The 24,941-nt window shown below is 56.9% G+C and overlaps 1 long non-coding RNA gene across 2 annotated transcripts; it reads right to left on the reverse strand.

Moving 5' to 3' along the window:
- Positions 1 to 1,932: 1,932 nt before the first annotated feature.
- Positions 1,933 to 16,694, reverse strand: LOC135323631 (uncharacterized). Of its 2 annotated transcripts, none has more exons than XR_010385114.1 (3): positions 16,505 to 16,694; positions 12,184 to 12,309; positions 1,933 to 2,090 (listed from the first exon to the last, which is right to left on the reverse strand). It is a non-coding gene; the product is annotated as an uncharacterized LOC135323631 (long non-coding RNA). The 2 variants fall into 2 exon arrangements; XR_010385113.1 differs by lacking the exon at positions 1,933 to 2,090 and adding an exon at positions 8,808 to 11,519.
- Between the last annotated feature and the right edge of the window lie 8,247 nt (positions 16,695 to 24,941).

Raw genomic sequence — 24,941 nt, forward strand, 5'->3', positions numbered from 1 at the left:
CATGGTTTCTCCAAAGGTGGGATGACAAGCCAGTTAAGTTATGGTGATCCATTTCCACAAATGGGCCCATATCAGTTGAAGTGTGTCTTACACAAGTTTACATTACACTTGGAAATGTCCAGGACAAAACAAGTCCTAGGGATCTGCTTTAAACAGCCTATCTACAGAGAGATCTTCACCAGTTTTTCATCTGATTTAAATTAAAGCGGTATGAATTCTATGTACAGACAAGCCCTAAATAGCCAGTAATTTACAGGTGCACATTAAACTCCTGTGAGCCAGGTTTAAATTGAAGTTGGGCACTGGAACAAGAACTCTGACAAAGGAGCAGGCTGCAGTGGGGTAATGAGTTACGGCACATCAGCTGCTCCATAGTAATTTACCCGGTTGCCAATGCTCTCAGCCAGTGGTACATGCAGTGAATACAATGCACCTCAGGTCTCTGTCAGTGCTACCTTGCACGTCTCTCAGAGCTAAAGCGTGCACACAGGCAGTGTTTCAGACTGGTTCACATACCACAGAGCCACACTCTGGTACTTCTAACAATAAAAGTGCCTAAAGACCTCTGTTCATCCTCCTCTTTCTTTCCTCCAGCACCAGGCATAATGGTAAGTCCACCTACAGCTCCACTTTCGTTCCCTTTGACTCCCCCTCCCTCTCTCCTAGCTGCTCCAGCCACCCCAATTGCCTTCTCCCACGCTCAAATTTGTATGTCACTCATGCAGCACTCTCCACTTCAAACTGTCTTCTGTTTCCTGCTGCCAAGAACCGTCTCTATTTGAGGCTGTCTTTCAAACCCATGATTACCAGAAGCCTTCCTCTCATCTTGTCTTTCTTCAGCTCTTCCTTAACTATTCACTTGTTGTTCCGCGTTTTATTTTTGTCTGTAAGAGTTCTGGGACAGGGAAGACCCACATGTTCTTACTGTGCTGTAGAAATGACGTGGCGGCATGCTTCTAGCAGAGCAGGAGTGGCTTGGAGAAGAGGGTGCCTTGTCTTTGGAGAGTGGACAGGACAGCATCACAATGAATTTGTAGCAGTCACCCCAGATTCTGCAGTCGGTGTGTACTCACGTCTCTTTTTCTGCTGGCAGGGCAGCCTCCTGTGTTGAGAGGCATCCAGTAAAGGAGAACAGGAGCAGAGATGTCACAGAGCTGCTTGCAGGTCTCAACTGATCTGCTTTCATTGGACCATCTTCTAGCAAGGGATGGAGACCAGGCTTAGCGCGGTTTGGTGTGGCAGGCTACAGAGGAGCGTATCGATGGGAACCATGAATGCACAGAGACTGTATGAGCAAACCATAAAGTTTACACCAGAGTTTCGTTTTCAGATATCTGTGTTGACTAAGCAGGGCAAGGACACAAACTGGTAGCATGCACAGCTGACACCAAGTCCATGGATTGTGTTCCACGGTTATATGCGGTAGGACTTCTCTTTTAATTAATTAAGCTTTTTCTCCTTCAGACATTTTTGAAGTGGCTCAAACTGTTTTTCTGAGCTACAGGTCTCACGTGAGAGAAGGGCTACAAGAAATCACCATCTCTGGCTGATGACCCTTCTCCAAACCTGGAACTTCTTCACTACCATTAAAGCTCCATATAAACCATAGCAGTTAGCAGTCTGTTTCTGGATTACAGTGTTTTAAGCAAGAGAAATTGCTCCTGAGATCATTTAACCTCCCCGGGGAGATGACAGGAAGGAATTAATCTTCTACTGCTAATCCGCCCTGTGCTGCTGGATCAAAAATTGGCATCGATGGGGATGCCTGCGTAGGGGAGCCTGCAATGGCATTTACCATCCATACATACTGCCTCCCACCTCCTCCCTGAGCATGGCTGGGGAATCAGGGGGCAGCTATTTCAGGAAGTGTACGTAATGTACTATTAAATGGTTTGTGCTGGCTGGGAGGGATGTTTAGTTTTTAGCATTACTCCACAGTCCTATCTATGTCAGCAGGGTGAATGCTACAGAAAAGCTCTCACCTTAGTCCAGTGAACCAGTCTCTTTATTAACTTTGCTGCTAGTTGCCATCCTTTTATTTGATTATTCACTGGTGCCCAGGTACGTCAGTTTTTTGTTCCCCGGAATGTCTGTGGGAAATAAAACGCGCTGGCATGACCCTGTGCCTGTGAAAGCCTTCATATCGGAAGTAGCTCTGCAGCTGTTTTGGAAATCTCCCCTTTTTTTTCCCCCCTGGGGAGCACAATGGATTCAGTGAACAATTCAGCATGTTTTTGGACAATCTGGAAGCAGAGAGGGGGTTCCGGTTTGGAGAGCTTAGATCAGGTCAGTCCTCGAACACAGACAATACCGTGGGAGGTAGCGAAAAGCCATACGGCGAGAATAACAAATAGTAAAAGCCCTTAATGACTGGCTTGTGGGGGGAAAAAATGGCTAAAGAGCATGTGTACGAAGTTGGGTTGAAGAACTGCAAATCACAAGCCTATGCCAATGGAAAGCTGCTCTTTGCGTGGTCGGTGAGCACAGGACTATTATGATGGGTTGGACTACTCATGTTAACTAGCCTGAACTTAAAGCAAGGAGCTCTGAAAATAGCAGGCTGGAGCCTGTTCTCACCCAGACCAAAGGCAAAGCTCCTGTCAGTGTTAGTGGAAGCAGGACTGGGCCCAACCGGGGCAGATTTTTCACTGTGGGGAACAGCTGCCCATTTCCATCCCTGCAGGTTCCAGAGTTTCAGAGGAATCCAGGTGTCTCTGCTGAGAACTTGCGCTCTCACGAGCCCCTCACCCGGTGCTGACCTGGCACCTGGCCAGCCTGGCAAGCCTGATTCCCTGCTCTGGCAAGGGACTGGGGTGGGAGCACAGTGCCCAGCTCGGACCCTTGCCTGGCATGGGAAACGGTGTGGGTAGGAAAGCCAAGTCCCAAGGATAATGAAGCTGCAGTGAGGGCTCTCAGAGAGAGCAGACTCATCCCTTCTCTGACTGCTGCTAAAACCAGCCCTCGCACAGAGTCTTTTCTCCCTTGGCTGATCCAAACACTTCCAAAGGGCAGAGTTTTCTTTTCATGAGTGACAACAGCAAACGGGATTTCCAACAAGGAGGTGTGAAGAGCAACAACTCATCCCTCATACCCGAGAGAACCTACAGACTTCTCTGGCTGCTTTCAAGTTTCCCTGGTATTAGTGCTGCTCCCACAATAACACACGATTGCCAGGAAAGCCTGGTAAGTGGAGGGCACAGGGATATGTACTCTTTTCCAGAGAGAAAAGTACAAAAAGAAGCAAAGCACACCACAGTGAAAAAAAAAGTAGGTCATTTGCTCTTCCATTTTTATCAAATGGTGATTAGAAGAGAAGATGGTCTGTTTCTGTCCTGGCCAGGAAAGCAAGAAGCATTTTCCACTTCTCTTTAAAAATAAATCCAGTGAATTAAAAAAGATGCTATATCTCTAATCCAGTGAACCAAGACAATCCTCAGGGTTTGGGAAAGCTTGTGAAGGTGCCCTTGCAGCTCTGGTCCTGATCACAGAAGAAAGCTGTGTCCCATGTGTGCGGGGCGGCACAGATGACTCCACCAGGACCCTTGTCAGTTCCTGGGTGTCCTCGGCCACATAAACCTGCCTCCAGAGTGTCTGCCTGGACCTTTTGAAAGTTTTCCGTAGATGTCCCACTGGTTGTCCAGCCCTCTGAAGCTGCTCTCCATCTCTCTGAAGGTGTCTCTGACAGTCCCACTGATGCTGGGCCAGATGCAGCTTGTTCTCGCTTACCTCCCAAATGCTAGTGCTGGGTGAAACCGGGGCTCCCTATGCCTAAGTCTTCTGTCTTCTCTGTTCACACCACAAGAAGCTATAGGTAGCAGTCATTATGTAGAGAAACATACTCGTGGGGAGCACAGCCTTTGACAAGCTTTAATTCTGGGCTGTGGTCAAGGGTGATTGTATTATAAAAAAAAAGTAGCTCAGATAATGCAAATGCAATGTTCAGCTCATGTGAGAATTATATTGCTATTTCAGCACTTTTTGTAAGTTCCCTTAGTTTAATTGTTTTTCTGCATCGTGTTGTTTCTTTTTTGTTCACTGAACACTTTCGCTGAGGCCAAAAATAATGTTTGGATATGTTTAGAGTGGCCCTATTCTGTACTTCATTCCAAGGAGTGCACATCTCGGTGTGCCATGGTCTGTCTGCAGAGCCTGCTAATCCATGAGCCAGGGTAATAAGCTAACCAAAACTGAAGCTTGTCATTGAACTTCTCTGCCAGGCAGGCGCTGAATTGTGGCTGCCTGATCAAGGTGCAGGAACGAATGGATCAGGGCTCCCAGAGGACCACACCACTCCCGGGAGCTATGGCATCACCCTTCAGCAAGTCTAAAACAGAGCAGGGACAAAATTAGCATCTTCTCCCTCTCCTGCTATGCGAGGGTTTGCCTGCCTTGGTTTCGGACTAGCTGATTGTATGCACCAAGCACAATACAGTCCAACCTAACGCAGTTTCACACAAGAAGTCTCTCAGGCTGGCAGCTGTAGAAGATGTATACACAACATCGCCCTTTGATGGTCAAATCATGTTCCCCATCCAACACAGTATGGTTAAAAACAGTCAAACAACCAACCTTGCACAAAATATAAGCAGCAGCAGCAGCAGAATGTATATTCCATTTTTCCATTAAAAACTACTTACAGTGATAGATGATAGCACAGTAAAATCCAGAAGCCAGTTGCCTATGTTATGCATTATATCAATATTTATTTTAATTTGCAAGAACTAAACTTTGGGGGCTTTTACCAAAAAAAGAGACTGTAAATGGTGTCCTGATGGATTATGCTTTGCTCAAAAGCAACGTTACTTGCAGACCTCTGAATTCTGTTTGCCACTCGTTCTTCTCCGAGTTTTCAGCATGCTCAAAAAAGACATGATAGAATAAAAATAGAGCTAGCTGTACATTATCTAAATTATCTTCTCTGGCAATAGAGCACAACTGGTCTCCAGTCCTAATTACTGTATTTTTACCCTCTAACAATAGGGTGAAATTCTCTGAATTCTCTGAAATTGTGTTCCAGGGCTATAGGGCTTTCTTTTAAAGGGCTCTTTGCTGTGTGAATCTCTATTTTAAGGAACCACGCTTTTTTTTTTCCCCCTTAAGCCTTTCTCAATACTAGTAACATATTGCCTAAGCATATACCAAGTATATATATAGCACATTCCTATATACATAGCATATTGCCTAAGCATATAACCCAAGCATAGCTGAGGCGCTGCCAACACTGCTGACGGTACTAACTCTGCTGGGAGAAAACCTGGCCAAGGCAGCGCTAAGCTCAGTCAGCAGCCAGAGCCGTGTGCGCACGAGAGCTTGTGCTCTCTTGCCGTGAACCGGTGTCAGCGGTACTCAGAGGGCAGGTCTCTAGAATAGATAGGGTCTCTGTATTTGCAAGCTTGGCCCTCAAAGACCATAAATACAGATGTTTTGCTCTATCATTAGCCTGCGAGATTTTCCCACTGCTCTTTCCTCACAGAACACCCAATCTCCAGAATAATCGGAAGTTATAAACAGGGTACAGGGAAAATCTTCATTCATTGAAGACATGTTTACATTTTTGTCCCTTTTTTGGTGCATAGGTGCCCTTTTTGATGTGCACAGTGGCTAAAATGTAGAGTCCATTCCTATTAGAAATTGAAAGCAGTGAGTTATTTCTTGGTGCAATCCTGTTTATTTGCAAGCACCCATTTCTTAGAACGCAGGAGGAATCAAGCAACAGAATACATTTTCTTTGCCCACAGCTTTCAGGGAGCACTTTAACCCCAGTGCACTTTCTCTGAGCATTTTTTCAATCCGGCTACGAGTGGTGCTGTGCTTACTGCTTGCTTGCTGACTTCCCTGGTGCCTTCCACGTGGTTTCTCTTTCCTATCATTCAAGCAACTGTCCTCGTGTAAAGCAATACCCAGTAAGGCTGTTTCACCTTCATAGTTTAAGCTCCTCAGCAGTCTCCAATGTGCTTTTCTTGTGGATACACCAGATGCCTGTGTTTTGGAGGGGAGGACCTTACTGTTGTTTGAAATATCTCTTTCCGTAGCTACCCATCTGCAGTTTAACCAGTCTCTTAAATGAAAGAAGGTGGGTACGCACTCCATCTTCTCTGTATCTATATCAGCCAGGTTGAGGATGCTATTTAAGACCCAGTGCTGTGTTGGAGATACCAAATCAACGGTCATTGCTTTGTTATTGTTGTTACTACAGCGACACAGCTGCGTTCAGCCTGGACCTTTTGGGACCATTCAGAGGGAGGTGGCCACTGCTATATTCTTTTCCGAACCTGTGTTCTCCTCTGTCCTCCAGGATGACTCCTGTATGCAGCGCAGTACCTGCATCCTCACTGTCTTCACTGAGACTTGTGCCCTTAGGCTGCTGATTCGAAGGGATCTGGGTGCCCTCTCTTCCCACAGGACTGCAGAAGGCAGGGCCCACCATGACAGCCACTACATTGCCAGAGGATCCCCAGCACCCCTGTTGCAGGGAGTGAGTCTGGGGTAGGTGCCTGTGGTGAGATGCTATTTGACTTCCTTCTGTCTTGCACAGTTTGGTGGCAGGCCCTCAACAAGCTCAGCCTCAGAATGAGAGCTTTCACCAGCTTCAGACTGCTGGCTTCAGTGATAAGCGTTTCTAAAAATCTTGAGTTGGAAAGATTTCTAATCTCCCAGAAAATCTAGGAGGATCAATCTCACCTCAGAAAGAAGTTTATTAAAATGTTATGATGCTTTTAGTACTGACATTAAACCATGGCCAGATTTTACTGGGAGGTGCTCAGTAGTGACAAAGCTTTTTTTGCGCATGCATTATTTAAGATTTAACAGTAGAAGGGCACACTACTTAAGATCTAGGACAGCATATGTAAGGTTAATGATTCTTCACATAAAGAGCCCTGAAAAAGGATTGTACAGGTGTAGCCGAAGGAACCACGTAAACAGCAACCAATTATTTCCACGTTTGTTCTTTCTTCGTGTAAGCCTCAGCAGCTGCGTCCCATATGAACATGTCATGACAGATGACAGCGAGACAAGTAGATGAACCCCAAGACAACCCACTACCTTGTCTCGCAGAGGGCAAGGCTAGGTCCCCTAAACACGTGCAGGCTGTGTCGCTGACAGCAATGTACTGTTGTGGTGAGATTCCTGGAGTCTATATTCTCCCCTAAGAAGTGGTTTCTTAAGTATTTTCAGACATGAATGCCATTAATATTTGCCTTAGTAAGAACCTCCAACAAAGGAGAATCCAGTCTTCCACAACCTGGTGAAGTTTAAAATTGCTGGAGTTTGGCATTTTAAAATTATGTTTGATTAAACAGTGCCTGCCCTCTTGCAGGCTAAAGCCTATAGCAACATTAAGCTGTGGGAAGAGAGGCGAAAAGGTTACTCAAATGATTTGTCATAGAGGTTTACAATCATTTTAATTGGACTTAGACCTGTGTTTTGTCTGGCTCCGGTCATGTGGCTCAAAACACTGAAGGTGGAGGCAAAACACACAGTTTCCTCCTTTAAGGTGAGGTCAGAAACATTTCAGCCTAAGTATGGTGCAAAAGGCTGGCTAATCCATCACCTCCATTGGAACTGTATAAACAAACCGGCCACCTTGCTATCCTGATAACATACAGCCTGTTGCTCAAAAGCGGGGATCAGGTCCTGTTCTGGCTTGCACCACTTCCAGCCTACAGCAACTGCAGTCGTTGCAGAGCTGTGTACCATACTGCTAACCACGGGCAGGCTGTCACTCTCCGTGCCTCCGTAACCGGGAGAATTCAGAACCCAGCTTAAATTTTAAATCCTTTTTTTTTCCCATGCCCCCTTTTCAGTTGTATTCTCTATCTGAAATATCTTGTCTGCTCTCAAGTGCATTGCATTTCTAAGGGATGTCAGTGATTCCTTATGACAAGGATTCGTATTAGGGGAAGCTGCTGTGCATACGTGCTAAAATAAACTGTGTTCAATCTAATAAAAGGGTAGATGCCTGTATTGAGGCCATAGTTACAGCTGTTTCAGAATTTGCAGCCAAAACAGGAATCAAATCCCTCTGTATAAAACTTTTATGGTTGAATTTAATCTCCAGATTTTATCTAGCATTTGCATAAGACAGGATTTTTTTCTTACACATTGCTTTCTAGCATGTTTACTACATTTCTAAATGTTGCTCACTTTCTCTCACATTTCTTTCCAAATAATTGTAAACACCAAACTTTACACGCAGTGGATTGGATGGCACCTTAACATTTCTGTTGCTTTGTACCTCAGAAATTCCAACCACCAGAACTCATTCCTCATACTCTGGGTGGCAGATCTGAGTTACGCTTAGTTTAGCCAGCGGGACTGTTTTCGGTTTGTCGGCAATGTGGGTTTACAAGGCTTCAGTCTCTTGCATCGTGCACCTGCTAATAGAAGTTATCGAGGTGGATTTCTGGGGTAACAGGGGAATGAGAAGACTAGGATATGTGTGTGTGGGGGGGTGTGCACGTGCCATGAAAGGCACTCGATGCAAAGGGCTGAGCACTGGGTGTGGGTAAATGGTTCAGCCCTGGTAAGCTCCAGATGCTCCAATGTCCCTGCAGTAGAGGAAGAAAGGACCGATCAAGCCTGGCCCCGAGGTACTGCGCTAGACCGGCATACTTGCACAGCCCTCCTTGCAGATGTGCGCCTGCATCCCCTTCCACTTGTCCGTCCTCCACCTGCGCATGCCACGAGAGGAGCACCTCTGCATTGCATACCAGCCTGATGCCTCGCCACACCACCAAGCTGAGGCAAGCGCAGCAGGCTCTCTCTGAGCGCTGCCCCCGCAGCCGCACAGAGCCACGGGCTTTTGCCCACTCTGGGGACTCAGTGCTGTTTCTGTCCTCGCTCCCTCGGTCTCTTCCCCCAGTGTACCAGCACCAGGGCAAGCTCAGGTGGCAGGGGCGGCAGGGAGACAAGTCGGCTACACGGTTGTGTGGGGAAGCATGGGGAAGTGAGAGCTCACAGGGGGCAGGCGGGCTGTCCAGGCTTTGTCAGCACACAGTTCCTCTGTCTCTCCCTCCTCAGGCCCAGACTGGCTACAGAAGCAGCTTTTTCACATCTCCCTCCTCTTTTTAGCTTGCTAGTCCTGCAGGCCCAAGAGCACATTATGAACAAGCCCCTCCTACACTTCAATATCTTTACCAGCCCTTCACATGCTGCCACTCCTTCCCACCCTATATGCAACCTCTTTCTCCTTCCCTGCTCCCTTGCCACATTTGATTTTTTTCTCAGTGCCCACATTTATCAACTCACGTGGCTATCTGCAGTGATTCACCTGTATAAATGGGTGCTGGAATAGCTGCCCTGAGAGGCAGAAGAAGGAGGAAGGAAGGGAGGAAGACAAAGAAAGAAAGAAAGAAAGAGGTAGTCTGGGCTCTAGGGACAACAGAACATAGAAAAAATCCAGGCCATGATCTGGAAAAGGAGACAGAGAGGGAAAGTCAAGTGAAGAGGTCATGTGGAAAGAAAGGTGATGTGTGAAGATCTGGGGCTTTGCAAGACTCTATGGGAGGAACACGGAGATGAAAATACATTTGGTACCCATGCTATCTGTCAATGTTTGCACGGAAACCCCACCAAACCAAAAATGTTGTTAGAAATCTGTTGAAGTTGCTCATGGCACATCCCACCAACAAAAACACTGAAGAGCCATGAAGACCCTAGCCAAGCCTTCACCCATGTTTTGCAGCCTTTAACCATAGTTTCACCTTCAGCACATCACCACACCAGCTCCTAGAACCACAGGCTTCCTCCCACTATTTCCACCCAAAACCTGCAAACTTAACTCGGTGCATAAACCTCCCTGCCAAGAAAACAAAATGCAGCACCATACTTCCTCACCAGGCCGCCTAAATCACTCAGAGCTGAGGATAACTTCACAGGGTGATGAAACTCTTAGAATCGATTCCCACCTACAAACAAATGATTTGCATCATTCGCAATCCTCTTACATGATGCCCTTCAGCCATAGCTGAAAACATAGCCCCTGAACTCCAGCTACTTCCAACAGCATCGCCATGCCAGGCAATCACTGCTCTCGCTAACCACGCTGCACGCTCTGAGTGTGCAGTTACTGTCTCGTGTGGGGTTGCAGGGAGGAGGCATGTGGGTTGTGGGTGGTGGATGTGGCTGACGTAATGTGGAGAAGGTGAAATCACACTCGCAGATTGCAAGAGCTGGCTGAGGGCCACACTGGCTCTCCCGGTGCTTTGTATAGGTGAGTCTTTTTTTTCAGTAAATACTGAGAGAGGACAAGAGTAGCAGTAAGAAGTGACCAGGGAAACTTAACAAAATAATGTATTTTCGTAATCCTTTCCAAACTGGATGTTTTGGTGACACCTTCATGTCACAGCTGTTGGCTTTGCTAAGTTTTTTCCCCTTCTCACTTCTCTCCCCATTTTGGTGTGAATACATAATGGTGGTTTTATGCCATTATATTGTGCACTGGCTAGAAAGTATCTGTAACGCCACACGAAGCACAAGGCCACTGCAGGATTGGGTAGGAGGAGCAGATGGCCTGGGAGAGTGCAATCATTGTTTAAACAACAAACATCAACTGTACTTAGCCAAGGTAGCAAAGTAAATCATTTTAAAATGGGTAAACTCATTGTACAGAACAGTAGAAAATGTCTTAAAGTGCACCCTCTACTCCCCATTTTCACCATCCTCCAATGCACATAGCCTGCCTGTCTTATTATTTTTATCCATTTTCGACAAACCAAATTTAAACTAGGATTTTTTTAAGCAGTTGCTGATTCTAAGTGTATCCACTTTTGAGTACAGGGTTGTAGCTGAGTGACCCAAAAATGAAGGCTTTCATAATTAGTGGCTATTTTTGAAAATGTCTCCCACAGGATACCTATACATTGGACTGGAATCTGTCTTCAGAGTACTTGTAACACGGGGAGCAGGAACACCAGTTTTCTCCTGCCGTCGATATTTGTAACGGGCAATGTGATGCAATGGTGATATCACAGTTCAAAATGTGCATGATCCGTGGTGACTAGGTGACAGCTGGTGCCAGACAGGCATCAGCAATACTCATTTTGTGGCTATCTGGAGTTGCCCTGCCACTGAGCCTCGTTCTGCACTGCCCAGCCTTGCTGTGCCTCCGTGCTTCTGCATTCCCCAAACTCCCCTGCCGCAGTCCCGCTCTCCCCCTCGGAGCTGCAGCGTAGCGTCCCCACTCTAGTCTTGAGAAGCTGCGGGAGCACTCCATGCACGCTCCTCCTTCCCCGCGACAGCATGCCCAAGCGGAAGAGATCCCCAAGATATTCGACATCTGTGGCTTCCAGGAAGGGAATGAGGGAAAGAAGGGGCTTTGTTGGGGTGAGCGATCCTATACCTTGGGGAAAGGACGGTCCAGCTTGCAATACAGCATGTAGCTCAGGACAGTCATCCGGGAGTAGGTCCTGGTCCCCCAGGTGGGATCAGATCAGCCAAGAGAGAGGGAAATGGTTAAATGCCTTCTCTTTCACCCATAGCATTTTGTGAGTGGTGAGATCATGATTCTCTTTTCAGTGCTATAAAAGAATCGAATGATATCATGTATCACTGTTTAGTAGGGTACAATCTTATATTGGCACCGTCTTGAGAGGTAAGAGCAGAACTGTGTAAGGAGCACAAGAGTCTGCTTGAAATCCCACAGCCCTGCTCTCAACACCACGGGATGGCCAGGTGCTCTCCTTGGGCAGCCAGATCAATACTTCCACCCAGACGCTGAGTCCAGAGGCACGCTGCCCAGCAAATCATAAGGCTCTGAGAGAATCTTTGTGCTCATCTAATGCTTAGCTTTTCTGCTCATCGAACACTTAGCTTTCCCACCAAGGCTGCCCCGAAAGATGCCAGTTATGGTTATAACATCTACCCAATTCAGCTTAGCTCATTTAATGTAAACTGTAAATTAAAAAAAAAAAGAAAAAAACCTTGAGCTAATCCTGCACATTTCAGCCTGTACTAATGCAAACTAGTAGTGCAGAGATTAAAAATTACCAGCATGCTGTGTAAGAGCTGATTTTATAGCTTCCAAGAGTCTACACGAGTCTTTCCAGTGGCAGGGATACTGATTTCTGCTGATTGCAGTAGAATCAAGCTAAGAAATCCTGCATTTGCTAAACGTTATTTAAAACGTGCTGAGTACTGTCAGGGCACCGCTTTGTTCCTACACGGAGCGCAGGAAGGGCTCACCGATTTGTGGTCAGGATTTGACCAGGCCTCCCAATTGCGCGGGGGCCAGATATGAGGGCGGTAGACAAGTCGGCCACGCAGGCGTTTGAAGCAGAGAGCAGATGTGGATTTCCAGCGCAGGGACCACTGATGGATGAAGCAAAATAAAATAAAGTAAAATAAAGTAAAACAAAATAAAATAAAGTAAAACAAAATAAACTGAAGTTAAATAATGCCATATAAAATAAGATAAATCAGCGGGGGTGTGGGGGTGTGGGGGGGGGTGTGGGGGGGGGGTGCGCGCGCGCGCTGGGGGGTTTCCCATCCGACAGGAAAGCTTTTGTCCAACAGGAGGAGCTCTTTGCCTTGGAGAGGCGATGTCAAAGGAGTGGCCACGGTTTTACTCCAACCCCCTCCTCCTTCTCCCCTTCCCCCCCCCCCCCGCCTCCGTTTTATATGAGAGCAGCAGCTTAATTGATTTGATAACAAAATAAACAGCAGCCGAGGGCTGCCGGCGGCCCGGCTCGCCCCGCGGCGCGGCGCGGCGCAGCGCAGCGCAGCGCAGAGCAGCGCGGCGGAGGGGGCGGCGCGGAGCCCGCGGGGCCGCCGCTCGCCGCGGAAGGGGGGGCGGCGGGGGCGCAGCCCGGCCCCGCGGGGTGCACCTGACCCCCGCCGCCGCTTTGGCACCGCGGCGCGGAGCGGGGCCGGGCCAGGGGCGGCGGAGCGGCTGAAGCCGTCGGGGGCGGCTTCCCCGGCCCCGGGCCAGCGGGGGCCGCAGCGGGAGCGGCGCAACGCACATGCCCCGGGCTTGCAGCCCCCGCGGCCGCCAGGGCCTCTCGCCTCGGGGTGCGGGGTGCCAGCGGCTCCGCAGGGCTGCGCGGCCGCCCCGGCGGCGGGGGGAGCGGGGCCGGCGCTTCGCCCTCCCTGCCTGCGGCGGGCGGCTGCTCCGATGGGGTAAGGGGCGCTGCTGCTGTGCAAGGAGGTGGCAGAGAGCGGGACTGAGTCAAGTCCTGGCGGGAGAGCAGGCTCAGGCCCGGGGGTTTTCCCCCGGTAGTGCGTGCGGTTGATGTGTGTTGCTTGGCCGTCCTCTCTGTGCAGAAACTTACGGGGGGAGGGGTGTTAAAGAGCAGCGTTGCCAGCACGTTTTGCTCGGCTGGGGAGGCGGCTGCAGGGGGCATTTCTGCCCGGGTTTGCAGCGGAGCTGTCGCGTTCAGGGCGGTCGGTGCTGCCTGCATTTCGCGGAGGGCAGACCTCGGCCCGGCGTCTCCTTAAACGCGCTGGCGGATCTCAAAGTCACGGCCGGGAGAGGGTGACCGCTTTGCCCACGGTTTGCTCGCTAAGCCCCGATCTCTGTAAATACCGGCGCTGTAAGGCTCGCAGCCGGCTTCTGATCTCCCAGCTAATTTCCCAGCGATGCTACAGCCCTGCCCCCCTCCCCCCGCCGCGAGCGATAGCAAATAACTTTGTAGCACAAATTAAACTGCTCGCCTTTAATGCGCTTAACTATATTTCTGGGAACGACCGCGCCGGGCGCATGATGGAAGGAGCCTGCTTAAAGCTGCCGCGGGGGGAAGCCGCCGGGCGGGCTGAGCGTGCCTGGAGGAAGCGCAGCCCGGGCGGGCGGGAGCTGCCCAGAGCCGCGCCGAGCGCCCACACCTCGCACCGGGGCTCCCGGCACGGCGCCGGCCGCGGCTCGGGGGCACCTTCCCCCGCCGGCGCTGCCGTGCCGAGGCGAGGCGGCTGCTCCCCCCGGCAGCGACCGCCGCCACCGGCTGCTGCGCCAGCGTGCGGCGGCGAGCAGCGGCGCGGAGTTTCCAGCGCGTCGGCCGCAGTTTCAGCTCGCTCGTCTTCCTGGTTATTTTTTAAAGAGTCGATGACTTCTGTGCGGGTTTTTTTTTTCTTTTCTGTTTTGTCTTCTCTGAACTGAAATGGGGATTTTGAGCGGCAGAACCCGAAACTAGGAACCATGACTAACGTAGGGTTGTATTTCTTCAGGGCATTCATTTAAACACAGTGAAACTTAAAAGACGGACTGGAGGGCTACGAACTGGAGAGAAGTGGGAGCACTCTGCTGGGACTCCACGTAAAGTTTATCACGGCCTGAGACATGTGAAGTCCGGCCGGTGCGTAGCGCCGGGGAAGGGAGGGGACACAGCAAGTCACTAGGGGATTACGGTATGATTTAGGGTGATGATTAGGTTTATCACTGGAGCACTGATGAATTCAAGAAACATGAGAGCTGCAATTGACATTCCTAAAAACAATTAAATCGGTGGGGAGTATTGCTTAAAAATCGATACGGCCCAGTGTAAATACTGTTTGACTATAAACAGATTTCTGCCGTAGTAATAAACCATGAAGTGACTGTGAAGCACCGCGATTCTCTCGCTGAAAAAAGGTCTTTTCCCTTCAGCGCCACAAACACATTTCACCCCTCCCTTAAAAATGCTCTCGCTAGCCCTCTTCCCTGCGCCCGGGACGTGTCCTGGTGAGAAGAGGCGACAGCACCAAACACCCTTTTGAAATTCCCAAACAGCAAACACTAATAGCCTCGAGGGTAGACTTCAGGAGTATTTAAATAGCTTCCCGCATAAGCAGCGAGCGCCTTTGGTCTAGTACGAAAATAAACCCGGAGTTAAGCTTTAAATATCCAGGCTTGATTTAAGAGCAAGATGCACTCGGCTGAATTGCTGTTAAACTCCTCTTGACGGCCCGCTGCAGGGCGGCGGGGATGGGGAGGGAGCGGGGGGAAAGGGAAGAGGAAGAGGAAGGGCGCCTGCCGGCGCCCGGGCCGGCCGCGCTGGCGGATCCCGCTCGGGGCGGCGGAAGACATGCCCGCGGCGGGGGGGGGCGGGAGCCAGCGCGGCTCCGCGCTGCGCGCTGCTTTCCAACAGGGGGCGGAGGGCGCCGGCTCCGCGGCCGCGCTGCAGACCGCCCGGGAGAAGGAGAGGGGGAGGCCCGGCAAGCCGCGGCGGGGCTCGCAGGGGTTTTTCTCCGATTTCAGCTTTCGCTGCCGAAAGGCAGCGGCGTGCAGTGAGCGGGCTGGGGACGGCCGCGCCGCGCCGCGCCGGGCGTGCGGCGGCTGCGAGCGGCGGCCGCCCTCGGGGAGCGGCGAGCGTGCGGTTTGCAAAGCAGCGGCTGCCGCCGGGGCCCCGGGCGGCCGCGGGGGCGAAAAGCGGCCGCTTCCCGGGAAGCTCCGGCTCCCTCGCGGCGCGGCGGCGGCTCTGCGCGGGGACGGACGGGATACCGCCGCCGGGCGCTTCGCGGGAGCCGGCTCCTGGCAGCCGCGGGGGTCGCGGAGCCTTCGCGGGAGAGGATACAAGTTGAATATTGTTTGCGCGACTGGGACAAAATATCCGCGGCTGGCGGAGGGGGAGGATTGTGTTCGTCCGCCCGTGATGAATAATCCGGGCCGGCCTCCCGGCGGTGGCGGCCAAATCGCTCTCGTAGCTGCCAAGAGATCAGCCGCTACCTCTGCCCGCGCCTCGGGCGCTGTTGGCCTTTCCCCGGCTGGCGCTCGCAGCACGCACGTCGGAGCCGCCGAGCGCGCAGCGCCGTCCCCGCCGGGGCCACCGGCCCCGCGGGCGCGGGAGGCGCAGCCCTGGGTTGGGAGGGGGGAAATAAACCGCGGCGGCCACGGGAGGCGGAAGGGGGGGGGGGTCTCCCGGGTGGGGTGCCCGGCGGCAGGTGTAGCTCCCGGCGCCGCCCCTCTCCGCGCCCGGTGATGCTCCCCGCGCCGGGCTGCGCGGCCGCGGAGCCCGCCTGGCGTTTCCCTGGCCGCCGCCCCGGCGGCTGGTGGCGGCGAGCACACGCTCCGCGCGTGCGGAGGGACCGTGGGCGCGGGAGGCGCGGGGCTGCGTGGGAGGCGGCTGCGGGGGGGGACTGAGAAGGCGCGTGCGAGACCGCGCGCGTGGGAGGCCGTGCGGGAGGGGCGGTGCGCCTGGGTCTGCGTGGGAAACGCTGCGCGCGTGTGTGCGTGAGAGAGGCGGCGCGGCTGTGCGACAGCCCACGTGCGAGGATGTGACATCGCGAGTGGGGTGTGTGAGAGGTAGTGAGTGCGTGGTAGTCAAGAGTGTGCGATATACGGGGGGGGAGGTGCGTGATACTGTGCGAGAGAGTCAGCGAGCGTGCGTGGCACGGCGCGGACGTGTGACACGGCGTGCGGGAGCCGGCGTGTGAGCCCGCGTAGGTGCGAGCTGCTGGGGGACCCCCGCCCGCCGCCCCCCCGCAGCCTACTGTCCCGGGGCGAGAGGCGCCAGGGAGCGGGCAGCGGGCCAGGGAGGAGGGACCCCAGGCCCTTCCCCCCCCGCGCAGCGCCACGGCCCGCTCTGCCCGTCCCCACCTTGTTTGCGTGCGGCAGGAACTGGGATTTTCCATCTGCTCGCTCCGCCGGTCGCGACCTCCGCGCGGAGCTCGGCGGCACCGGCGCAGGGGGCTGCGCGGAGTCGCGCTGCAGCGGCTGCGAGCGCTCCCGCCGCCTGCTCGGCGGGGGAGGCTGCTGCTGCTCGCTCAGGCTGGCGGAGCGGAGAGAAGACGAGGGCGACCGCGGGGGGAAGGGAGGGATGGAGCTGACGGCGGGAGGCCCTGGAGACCTGCCCTTCCCGGGGAACCCTGCCAGTGTTGTCCTGCCTCTGCACGTCCGACCGCTCCGGCACAAGCTTGCTCTTTCCCTGCCCCGGCCCGATCGCTCCTGCCGGGGCAGCAAATGCCCTTAAAGGGGCTCCGACGGGGGGGGCAGCAGCGGGCTCCGTGGCTTCCCTGCCGCCGAGTGAACAGGCGACCCCGCTGCGGCCGTGCCAGCCCGCCGCGGAGAGGGGCCTCGGCTGGGCGCAGCGGGCGTTCACTGCTGCGCCGGTGCGAGCGGCGAGCTCCGGGGGCGCGGGCTCCTCCGGTGGGAGCCGCCGCGCTGGCTCGGTGCAGCCGCCGTGGTGCGGCCCCGGGCAGCCACGTCTCGGCCGCCCCGCGCAGCCCCGCGGGCTCGGGACGCAGTGGCGCCGCTCCACCGCAGCCCGCGCACGGTGCGCGGGAAGGAGCCGGGGCCCGGGGGAGGCAGCGCAAGCAGAGCTGAAAGGGCCGAGGCGAGGGGGCACGGCTCGCCCCCCGCCGCCTCTGCGGAGCGGAGGCTGGCTCCGTCTGAGCAGCACGCCGCGATAAGAGTTGATTTACAGGTAGGGGCGAAACGTGCTCTGAAAACCTCGTGACACTTTCCTCTGGTGGATTCAAATAATATATAAAGACCGTGAGGTGGCGATCTCCCGGGTAGCTCCTAGGATGCGTGGCGTTGTTGTTAACACATGTTTCAATTTTGGATTGAGACTGTCAATTACCCGCTGAGCTGCGAGTCTTAGCCTCAGGCGGGCTGGAGAAAGGGGACGGGTGTATTTATTAACCTCTCAAGGCTGGCGGAGCAGCGCTTCCAGCCTCTCACTCGGGCTTTCTCGCACCTTCCCCCATCCCAGCCTGTGTCATCCGGGCTGGTTTTGCGGCTCTGCCCGCCCGAGCCCGCTGTACTTTGCCTCCTGCAGTCGCACGCCGCTGCCGGCGCCGCCCGACCCCAGCGGAGCTCGCCCGCATCCCTCGTGTCATCGGGGCACCGCGGCTCGCTTAGCGGCGGCGCGGGGAAGGCGGCTTAGCCCGGCCGAGCCGGGAGCGAGCCGCTTCCAAAAACAGCCTCAGCGCCGGTCTCGGCTGGCGGGGGTGGGGGGAAAGCCCGGACGGCGCTTCCCTGCTTCCGAAACGCGCTGTCTTTTTTTCCCTTTCGGAAAAACAGGCCAGTAGGGCTTGCCTTGATGAAGCCGATTGCTTTTTTTTTTTCCCCCGAGCGGAAGAGACCCCCACCTCTGCCGGAGCAGAAGCACGTATCTCCGAAAGGCTGCTCCGAAGGGAGAGGCGGAAGGGCTGACAATTAACATTTCATCTGTTGGCGGAGATCTGCAGACAGCTCGAGACTAACGCTGTCGGGGAAGTGAATGCCCCCCCCCTTCCGCGGCGTCCCCTCCCCGTATCACACGGGCCACTACTATGCACTTAAGCTATTTTAAGGGGGGATTTCTTTCTGGAGGAGCCCGACCGCTCCCCCAGACCCTGCCTTGCACCGCCCCGGCGAGACTCCGCCAGAGAAGCCCCGGGGGGGCGGGGGGACACCGAGACTCGCCTTGCCCTATTTGCGCCCCTGCCTTTTCCCCTCCAGTCACCTGAAAAAAAAAAACTAACTCGCTAAAAGCGGCGCCTCTGCTGCCTCCCCCCCCCCCCCGCGGCAGCCCGAGCTCCCAAACTTCGCGGCCCCCGCGCCCGGCGGCTCCCCGCGCCGGGAGCCGCGAGCCGCGAGCGCGCCGCTCCGCGCCGAGCCTCCGTGACGAGCGAGGCATCGTAGGCAGCCTATAAATAATTTCCATTATGTTCAGCTGACAGCGCGAGGCGATTAATTTTAATAGCTGTATATTTGCCTGTTTCTCCTAATGCTCTGTAATGAGATGAGAAGCCATCCAACCCCAGATGGCTCCAGCCGCCTCGTTATTTATTTATTTTGTGTGTGCGTGCGCGCCCGTGTGTGTGTGCGCGTGTGTGCGCGCGCGCAAAGGGAGAAGGGGAGGGGGCGCAGCGGGCCCGCCGGGCCCGGCAGCCCCCCACGGTGCCCCGGGCGGCCGCCCCCGCCGGGCCGGGGGCGCCCGCCTCTGCCCGCGGCCGCCGGAGCCGTCGCGACACGGCACATGCAGCCGCCACTTGTGGGCACCCCGCCGCCTATGCTGCGGGCCGGGGCAGGGGCAGGGGCAGGGCCGGCGGCCGCCAGCCGCTCAGTTATGCGGGGATATTTATGAGCTCCGCTCGCTCAGACCGTGACTCCGGCGGCGCTGGGGGCCGATCGACGCCGGAGTAAATGTAGCAGATCGATGTCGTTCGGGGTGAGGGGAGGGCGAAGGGGATCACGGATCAAAGCCCATCCTATTAACCTGAATTTCGTACGTGCGCGGCCCGCGGTCCGCCCGCGGCGGCGGCGCCGCGGGGGGGGCAGCGCTTTGTGGGAGCCGCGGAGCCAACGCGCCGCGCGGCTCCGGCACCAGCCAGCGCCGCGGCGTGTGTGTCGGTGTGACAAAGCCTCGCAGCGCTGAGCAAGCTGTCCCTCAGCCGAGGCGGCGGGCGGGGGAAGGGGAGGATGAAGGCTGATTTCGAAATGTAGCAGCATCGGAGCGAGTCCCGGATTTGGGGCCGGCGAGGGGGTGCGGTGGGGGCTGCGCGGCGGCAGGACGAGGCTGCTCAGCCAGGTGGAACGGCACCGAGGCGAGCACCTGTGTCTTCTTCTGAAAGGCGTGTACCGATAATTACAGCAGTTAATTGCATTTCTTTGAAGGTCATTTGAAGTTACGGGGCTGTTTTCTTTTCAGGCTAGCAGACAATGCCTGTGCACTGTTTTAAATGTAAATCAGAGGGTATCCGCATAAACCTGTATTGTAGGATCGAGGCGTAATGGATTCACTCCGGCTGTGCCTGAGCTCGCCACAATACAGCTGAGCCGCGGAGCTGGGAACGCGCCGGGGTTTCTTTGCGGAAACGCAGTTGCCGAAGAACATGAAAAGCATTAAATCGTGACGGGAAGGGGGTGGCGGCGGGGGGGGAAGCACATTTATTCTCGGGAGGAAAGCTTGGGACCGGAGGCTGCGCTGCGGCGGCGCAGCCACCCGCCGCTGGCACCCGCGAAGTTTCGCTCCCCAAACGAGCCCCGGGCTCGCGTGTCGCGCACCGGGGCGCCGCGGGGGCACCCGCGCTCAGGCCCGTCCTTGTGCCCCGTGCCCCCCCCGGGACCCGCCGCGGTTCCCCGAGGCCGCTGGCTCCCGGGGCCGGCGGAGACCCGCGGGCGAGGCGTGCGGAGCGGGGCCGTGCCCAAAGGCACCGCCAGGCTGCGGGGACCCCCCCGCCCCGCCACCCCCGCCGCCTCCCCGCGCGGCGGAACGCAGCCCGGAGGCATGTGGCGCCGGGGGGAGCGCTCCGCGGGCTTTCCCCGCTGTCCCTCAGCCTTCGTTAATCGCGGTCCCCGGGGGGCCCGGGCGTCCCGCCGAGCTGCCCCGCGCTGTGATTAGCCCCGCGCCCCGGGCTGCGGCTCTCCGCCGGCGGCGTCGCCAGCCAGCCTCACTCCCGCGGCCCCTCGCCCCGGCACCTGCACACGGCTCTGCCGGAGGCGAGGACGTGCAGCATCGAGCTGCAGGGAGCATTGCTCCCCCCCCCGCCGTCTTCCCCGCTAATAACAGGGCACCGCTCGGAGAGGCGGCCGCGCTGCGCGGAACAAACGCTCATTGATTTCCGCAGCGCGCCGCCGGGCTGCAGAGGGACACGGGGCGGCCGGGGGACGGGCTGCCGCACCGCGCCGCGCCTCTCCTCGCCTCTCCGGGGAGACGGCGCAGCGCCCGCCCCCGCCGCGGAGGAGCCGCGGAAATGCGCGGCGACGGCGCCGACGGCAGGGTCTGCTCGCCGCGGCCGCTGCTCCCCGGAGGCGTGCCGCGGGGCCGGACCGCTCCCGGGCCGGCACCCGGTGCCCCCCCGCACCCCGGAGCGCAGCCCCCCGCCTCGCTCCGCGGGAGGGGGCGGCGGGGCGAGGACGAAGCGGCCGGCAGGGCGCCGGGCCACCCTCATGCAAAGCGCATTGTTTGACCTCCATTGTGGCACGGCACGTCCCGTCCCCCCCCGCCTTCGCGGGGAAGGAGGCAGCCCGGTACCGCCGCTTCCCTCGTTGTCCACAGCAACCGACGTATCTGATTGAACCTCGTTGTACGCGGTGACACCCGCATAATGGATCATCCTGTCAGGGCTTTTTTATCACAGGCATTTATTTTGGTCACGGCTGGTGATAACTTTGGTGTTCATCCCTCGTGTCGTTACGGGCCCGACCGCGATCGCCTGCCTACCCCCGCCGGAGCCGCGACCCCCATGTCCGGGGGGACGGGCCGCTCCGGGGCGGCGGGCCCGCGGGGTGCCCCCCTCACCGCCCCCGGCTCCCCCGGCCCTTGCTGGGGAGGGATCGATGCGTTTGGCCGGGCTGAGCGCCCTCCCCCGCTCGGCCGCGCTCCTCGGGGCCGGGTTATCTTGGGTCATGCGATGCTGGCGCGGAGCGCAGGGTGCAGTAACAGGATCAGCCGGAGCCCTCGTGCAGGAGGGAGCGAGGGGAAGAAAGTACCGTTCGCAGTTCTCCATCAATCCAGACACTTCAAAAGTAAATAAACCAGGGCAGGGAAGGTCCTCCAGGGAGGGGAGAGAAGAGGCCTCTGACAGGCGATTGTCTAGGGCGGAGCCAGGGCTATTTCCAGTCCAGGAATAACAACACCCCGGCTGCGGCGGCTCCGACCCGCGTGTCCAGGAAAGACCGGATCGGGGTGTTTGTTTTGGTTTTCGTTATGATTTTGGCGGCGGGCGGGCTCAGCGCGGCGCCCCCGAGCCGTCCGAGAGGGGCGCGGGCGGGGCGGCAGCGCCGCCCCCGCCGCGGCGAAAAGGGCCGAGCGCGGCGGCGGCCCCGGTTTGCTGCCCCGGCCGGCGGGGGCGGCGGGACGAACCCGTGCGGCCGCACGCGGCGAGGCAGCGCCCGGAGCCCGCAGGGGGGGCAGCCGGGCCGAGGCCCCCGGCGAGCTGGGGCGGAGGGCGCCGCGCTTATCTGGGTCACCGGGGTTAGAGGGAGCCGCCGACGGGAGCGGAGGAGCTCGGCTCCCGCTGCTGCAGAGATCGAGCCGCGATACGGGCCAGGCAGGCACCGAGCGGCAGGCAGGGAGGGAGGGAGGGTGAGAGGAGGAGGAGGCGGCGGCTCGTTCCGGCTCCCGAGCCGAGCCCAGGTGCGCTGTGGTTTCCCTGCGCTCAGCGCTGCGCTCGGCAGCCCCCTCCCCTCCGCTCGCTCCCCGTCCCCATCCCCCGTCCCCCCCGTCCCCCTCCAACGCTTAACCCTTTCCCACCTCCGCGGGGCTGGAGGCTGAGGCGTGCGCTGGCCCGGCCGCGTCCCCTGCGGTTCCCCACTCCCTCCGTGGCAGAGACTGATCGCGGTAGGGGAAAAGGAGGGGGGGAGGGAAGAGAGGGGCCGGCCTTGCGGTGCCGAGCACCGCCCTCGGGCAGCTCCCGGGACCCGGCTTTGTACACACGCATACACACACACACACACACACGCACGCACACGCACACCCAGCTGCGCTGAGCCGAGCCAGCCCCGGGGCCAGCCCCCGCCTGCTGCCGCTGCCGCCGCTGCTAACGCGGCCGATCTCGGCTGCAGTCAGCTGCCCAGCGGGGTTTGCTGCTGCAGCCGCCGCCTTCCTCCCCCTCCCCGGTCCTCGCCGCCCTTTTCCTTCCTGCGGGGCCAGGCTGCCCCCGGAGCTCCCCGGCGCGGCCCCGCTCCCGGGCCGCCGCCGGCGGGGACGCGGCTGCGGAGCGGCCGCGGAGGGGGACGGCTCTCGGAGCGCCCCCATCGCGCGCCGAGCCCTTTAATCAATTTCACCCTATTAATTATTAATTTTACGCCAGTCAAGCTTGCCCAGGAGGAGCGGGGGGAGGGGAGGCTGATGTCAGTCGGAGGCGGCGGCGGGGCCGTGCGCCAGGCTCCCTGCTCAGCGCCGGCCAAGCAACTTCGGGCTCCGCTGGCTCGGGCAGCTCCGCTCGCCGGGAGCCGGGGGAGGCTGAGAGCCCCGCTCCGGCGGATGATGCAGCCTCCCCCACACACGCACACAAATACACACACACGCTGCCGTTCCCGCTCCCTCCCCTTCTCTCCCCGCCCGCCCCCCGTGTAGACACATCCATACAAGGGCCCATTGCATCGTAGCGATGATGGATCGTGCCTAGCGGGGGTGATTTGGTGTTGATCGCATATTATCACGGGCAGGTTGGACTGGTTGCTGATGGACGGCTTTCTAGCAAGCCGCTCCTTCAGACGCTCGGGGAAGCAGCTCGATCGAAAAGCAGCTTGCTTTTAACTCCTTCTCTCACCAGCACGCGTAGGGCAAAGCTTAGCATCTGTCACAACATCTCTCTGGGTAGCACTTTTTCCTCCTCCCACTCCATTTTCGCCTCGGCAGCCCTGCCACCGGCTGCCTCTCCGCAGCGCACGCAGAGCGCCGGGCACGGCTTCGGTGGGCCGGAGGCGAGGGCTGGTCGCCAGCCCGGCGTTTCCGCGGGCGCGGAGCGGGGCGAGCTGCGGCCTCAGCGGGGGAAGGAGCCGCGCAGGCCCCCGCCGCCGCGCGGGGAGACCCCCAGCCCGCTGACCCGGCTCCTTGCTCGGCCGGCAGCGCTGCCCGCTCCCGCTCGCCCGCTCTCCCTTTTTATGTAAGCGCCTGCAGATACAAAGGCGGTTTCGTAATGCCGCCCGTCTGCAAGAGCCGGGGACCTTGGCTAACCTTTCGAAAAACTGATTGCAAGTGCCTGTTAACAGTCTGTACTGACCGCACGGGGCACCGAGGGAGGGTCGTAATTTAAGTGACAGACAGCTAGGTAGCCACGGATCCGTAGTGAGAGGCCTGCGCGCAGCCTGCCTCCCCAGAAACGCTTCGTGCGAGCGCTTATTCTCCGGCGAGAGGAGGGCGGTGGAGGGAGGCTTAACCCTTTCGCGCCGCGCAGCCAGCCGCCTCCTGCCCGCGGCTCGGGGCAGCCCCTGCCCGGGACGGGAGCCGGCTGAGCCGAAATTGCCCCCTTCCTTCCCGGCGGGACTGCGCACCGCGGGGAGTCTTTATGTGCTGCTTTTATTTTATTTTTTGCGCGGGGCTGGGAGGAGATCGGGCAGGGAGCTGCCTGCTCAGCCCGCGGCTCGCTGCCGCGTTAACTCCTTCCTGCAGCCCGAGCGCAGGTCCCTCGGACCGGGAATCGCGTTCTGTTTGGGAACCGGAGAAAGGGGGGAGGCTATCGGCAGGGAAGCGATAGCTCGCTCTCTCTGGAGAGCTGCTCTCCAACAGGCAGCGCCTTGAAATCTATTTAAAGAGAGGGAAAGGCGGGGGGGGGGGGGGGGGGAGAACAAAAGGGGAGGAGGAGGGGGCCGAACCAGAGCCAGCGAGAGAGGGAGAAAGCGATGGATCAGCCGGTTTGCAGTGTACATCGAGCTATCACATCTGTATATGCTCCGATCGATGAAAAGGATGGATAATATTTGTCAGCTGCAGACCTTTTTCTTCTCACTTCCCAAGGAAAGGCGGGGGGGGGGGAGGAAGAGAGGTAATAGGGAGCTTCAAGGCCAGAGGCACTTCCTGATACAACCAAACGGAAAAGAAAGGCTGAGGATTATTATTGTTATTAATTATTTTTATTATTCTACAGCAGCCAAAGGGACAATCAGGGGACCATGCAGCTCTCTCCCCCACTCCCACTCCTTTCTTCTCCTCTTTTCTTTTCTCTTTTCTTTTCTTTCATTTTTTCTTCTTCTGTTTTGTTGAAACTCAGCTGCTTCTCCGAAGATTTAACCCTTTGCCCGCAAAGACTTGGGGTGGGTGAGCACAAAAGCAGATTGCGAGAGCCTCGGACTAAAAAAGCCCAACACGCGCCCAGCAAGAAGTCAGTAAAATGCACCGTTACACACACAGCGACGTGGTTTGGCTTTAGGGAAGGCAAAAAAAAGAGCGAGCGAGAGAGATGTAGCCTCTCTCTCCACCGCGCCCCCCGGCTCTGCCAGCCCCTCGCCTGGTGCCTGCAGTTGCACTATGAGTAAATAGTTCCCACACATGGTCCACATTTTGCACAGCAGCAGCGTGTTTCCTCTCGGTCTCTCGTTGCTGCTCTCGGAGTGAAGAAAAAAAAAGAGATCTAGAGGAAGTTAAAAATCAGGCGAGCTG

This window comes from Dromaius novaehollandiae, chromosome 1 (genome assembly GCF_036370855.1).
Source record: "Dromaius novaehollandiae isolate bDroNov1 chromosome 1, bDroNov1.hap1, whole genome shotgun sequence".
Classification (NCBI taxonomy): Eukaryota; Metazoa; Chordata; class Aves; order Casuariiformes; family Dromaiidae; genus Dromaius; species Dromaius novaehollandiae.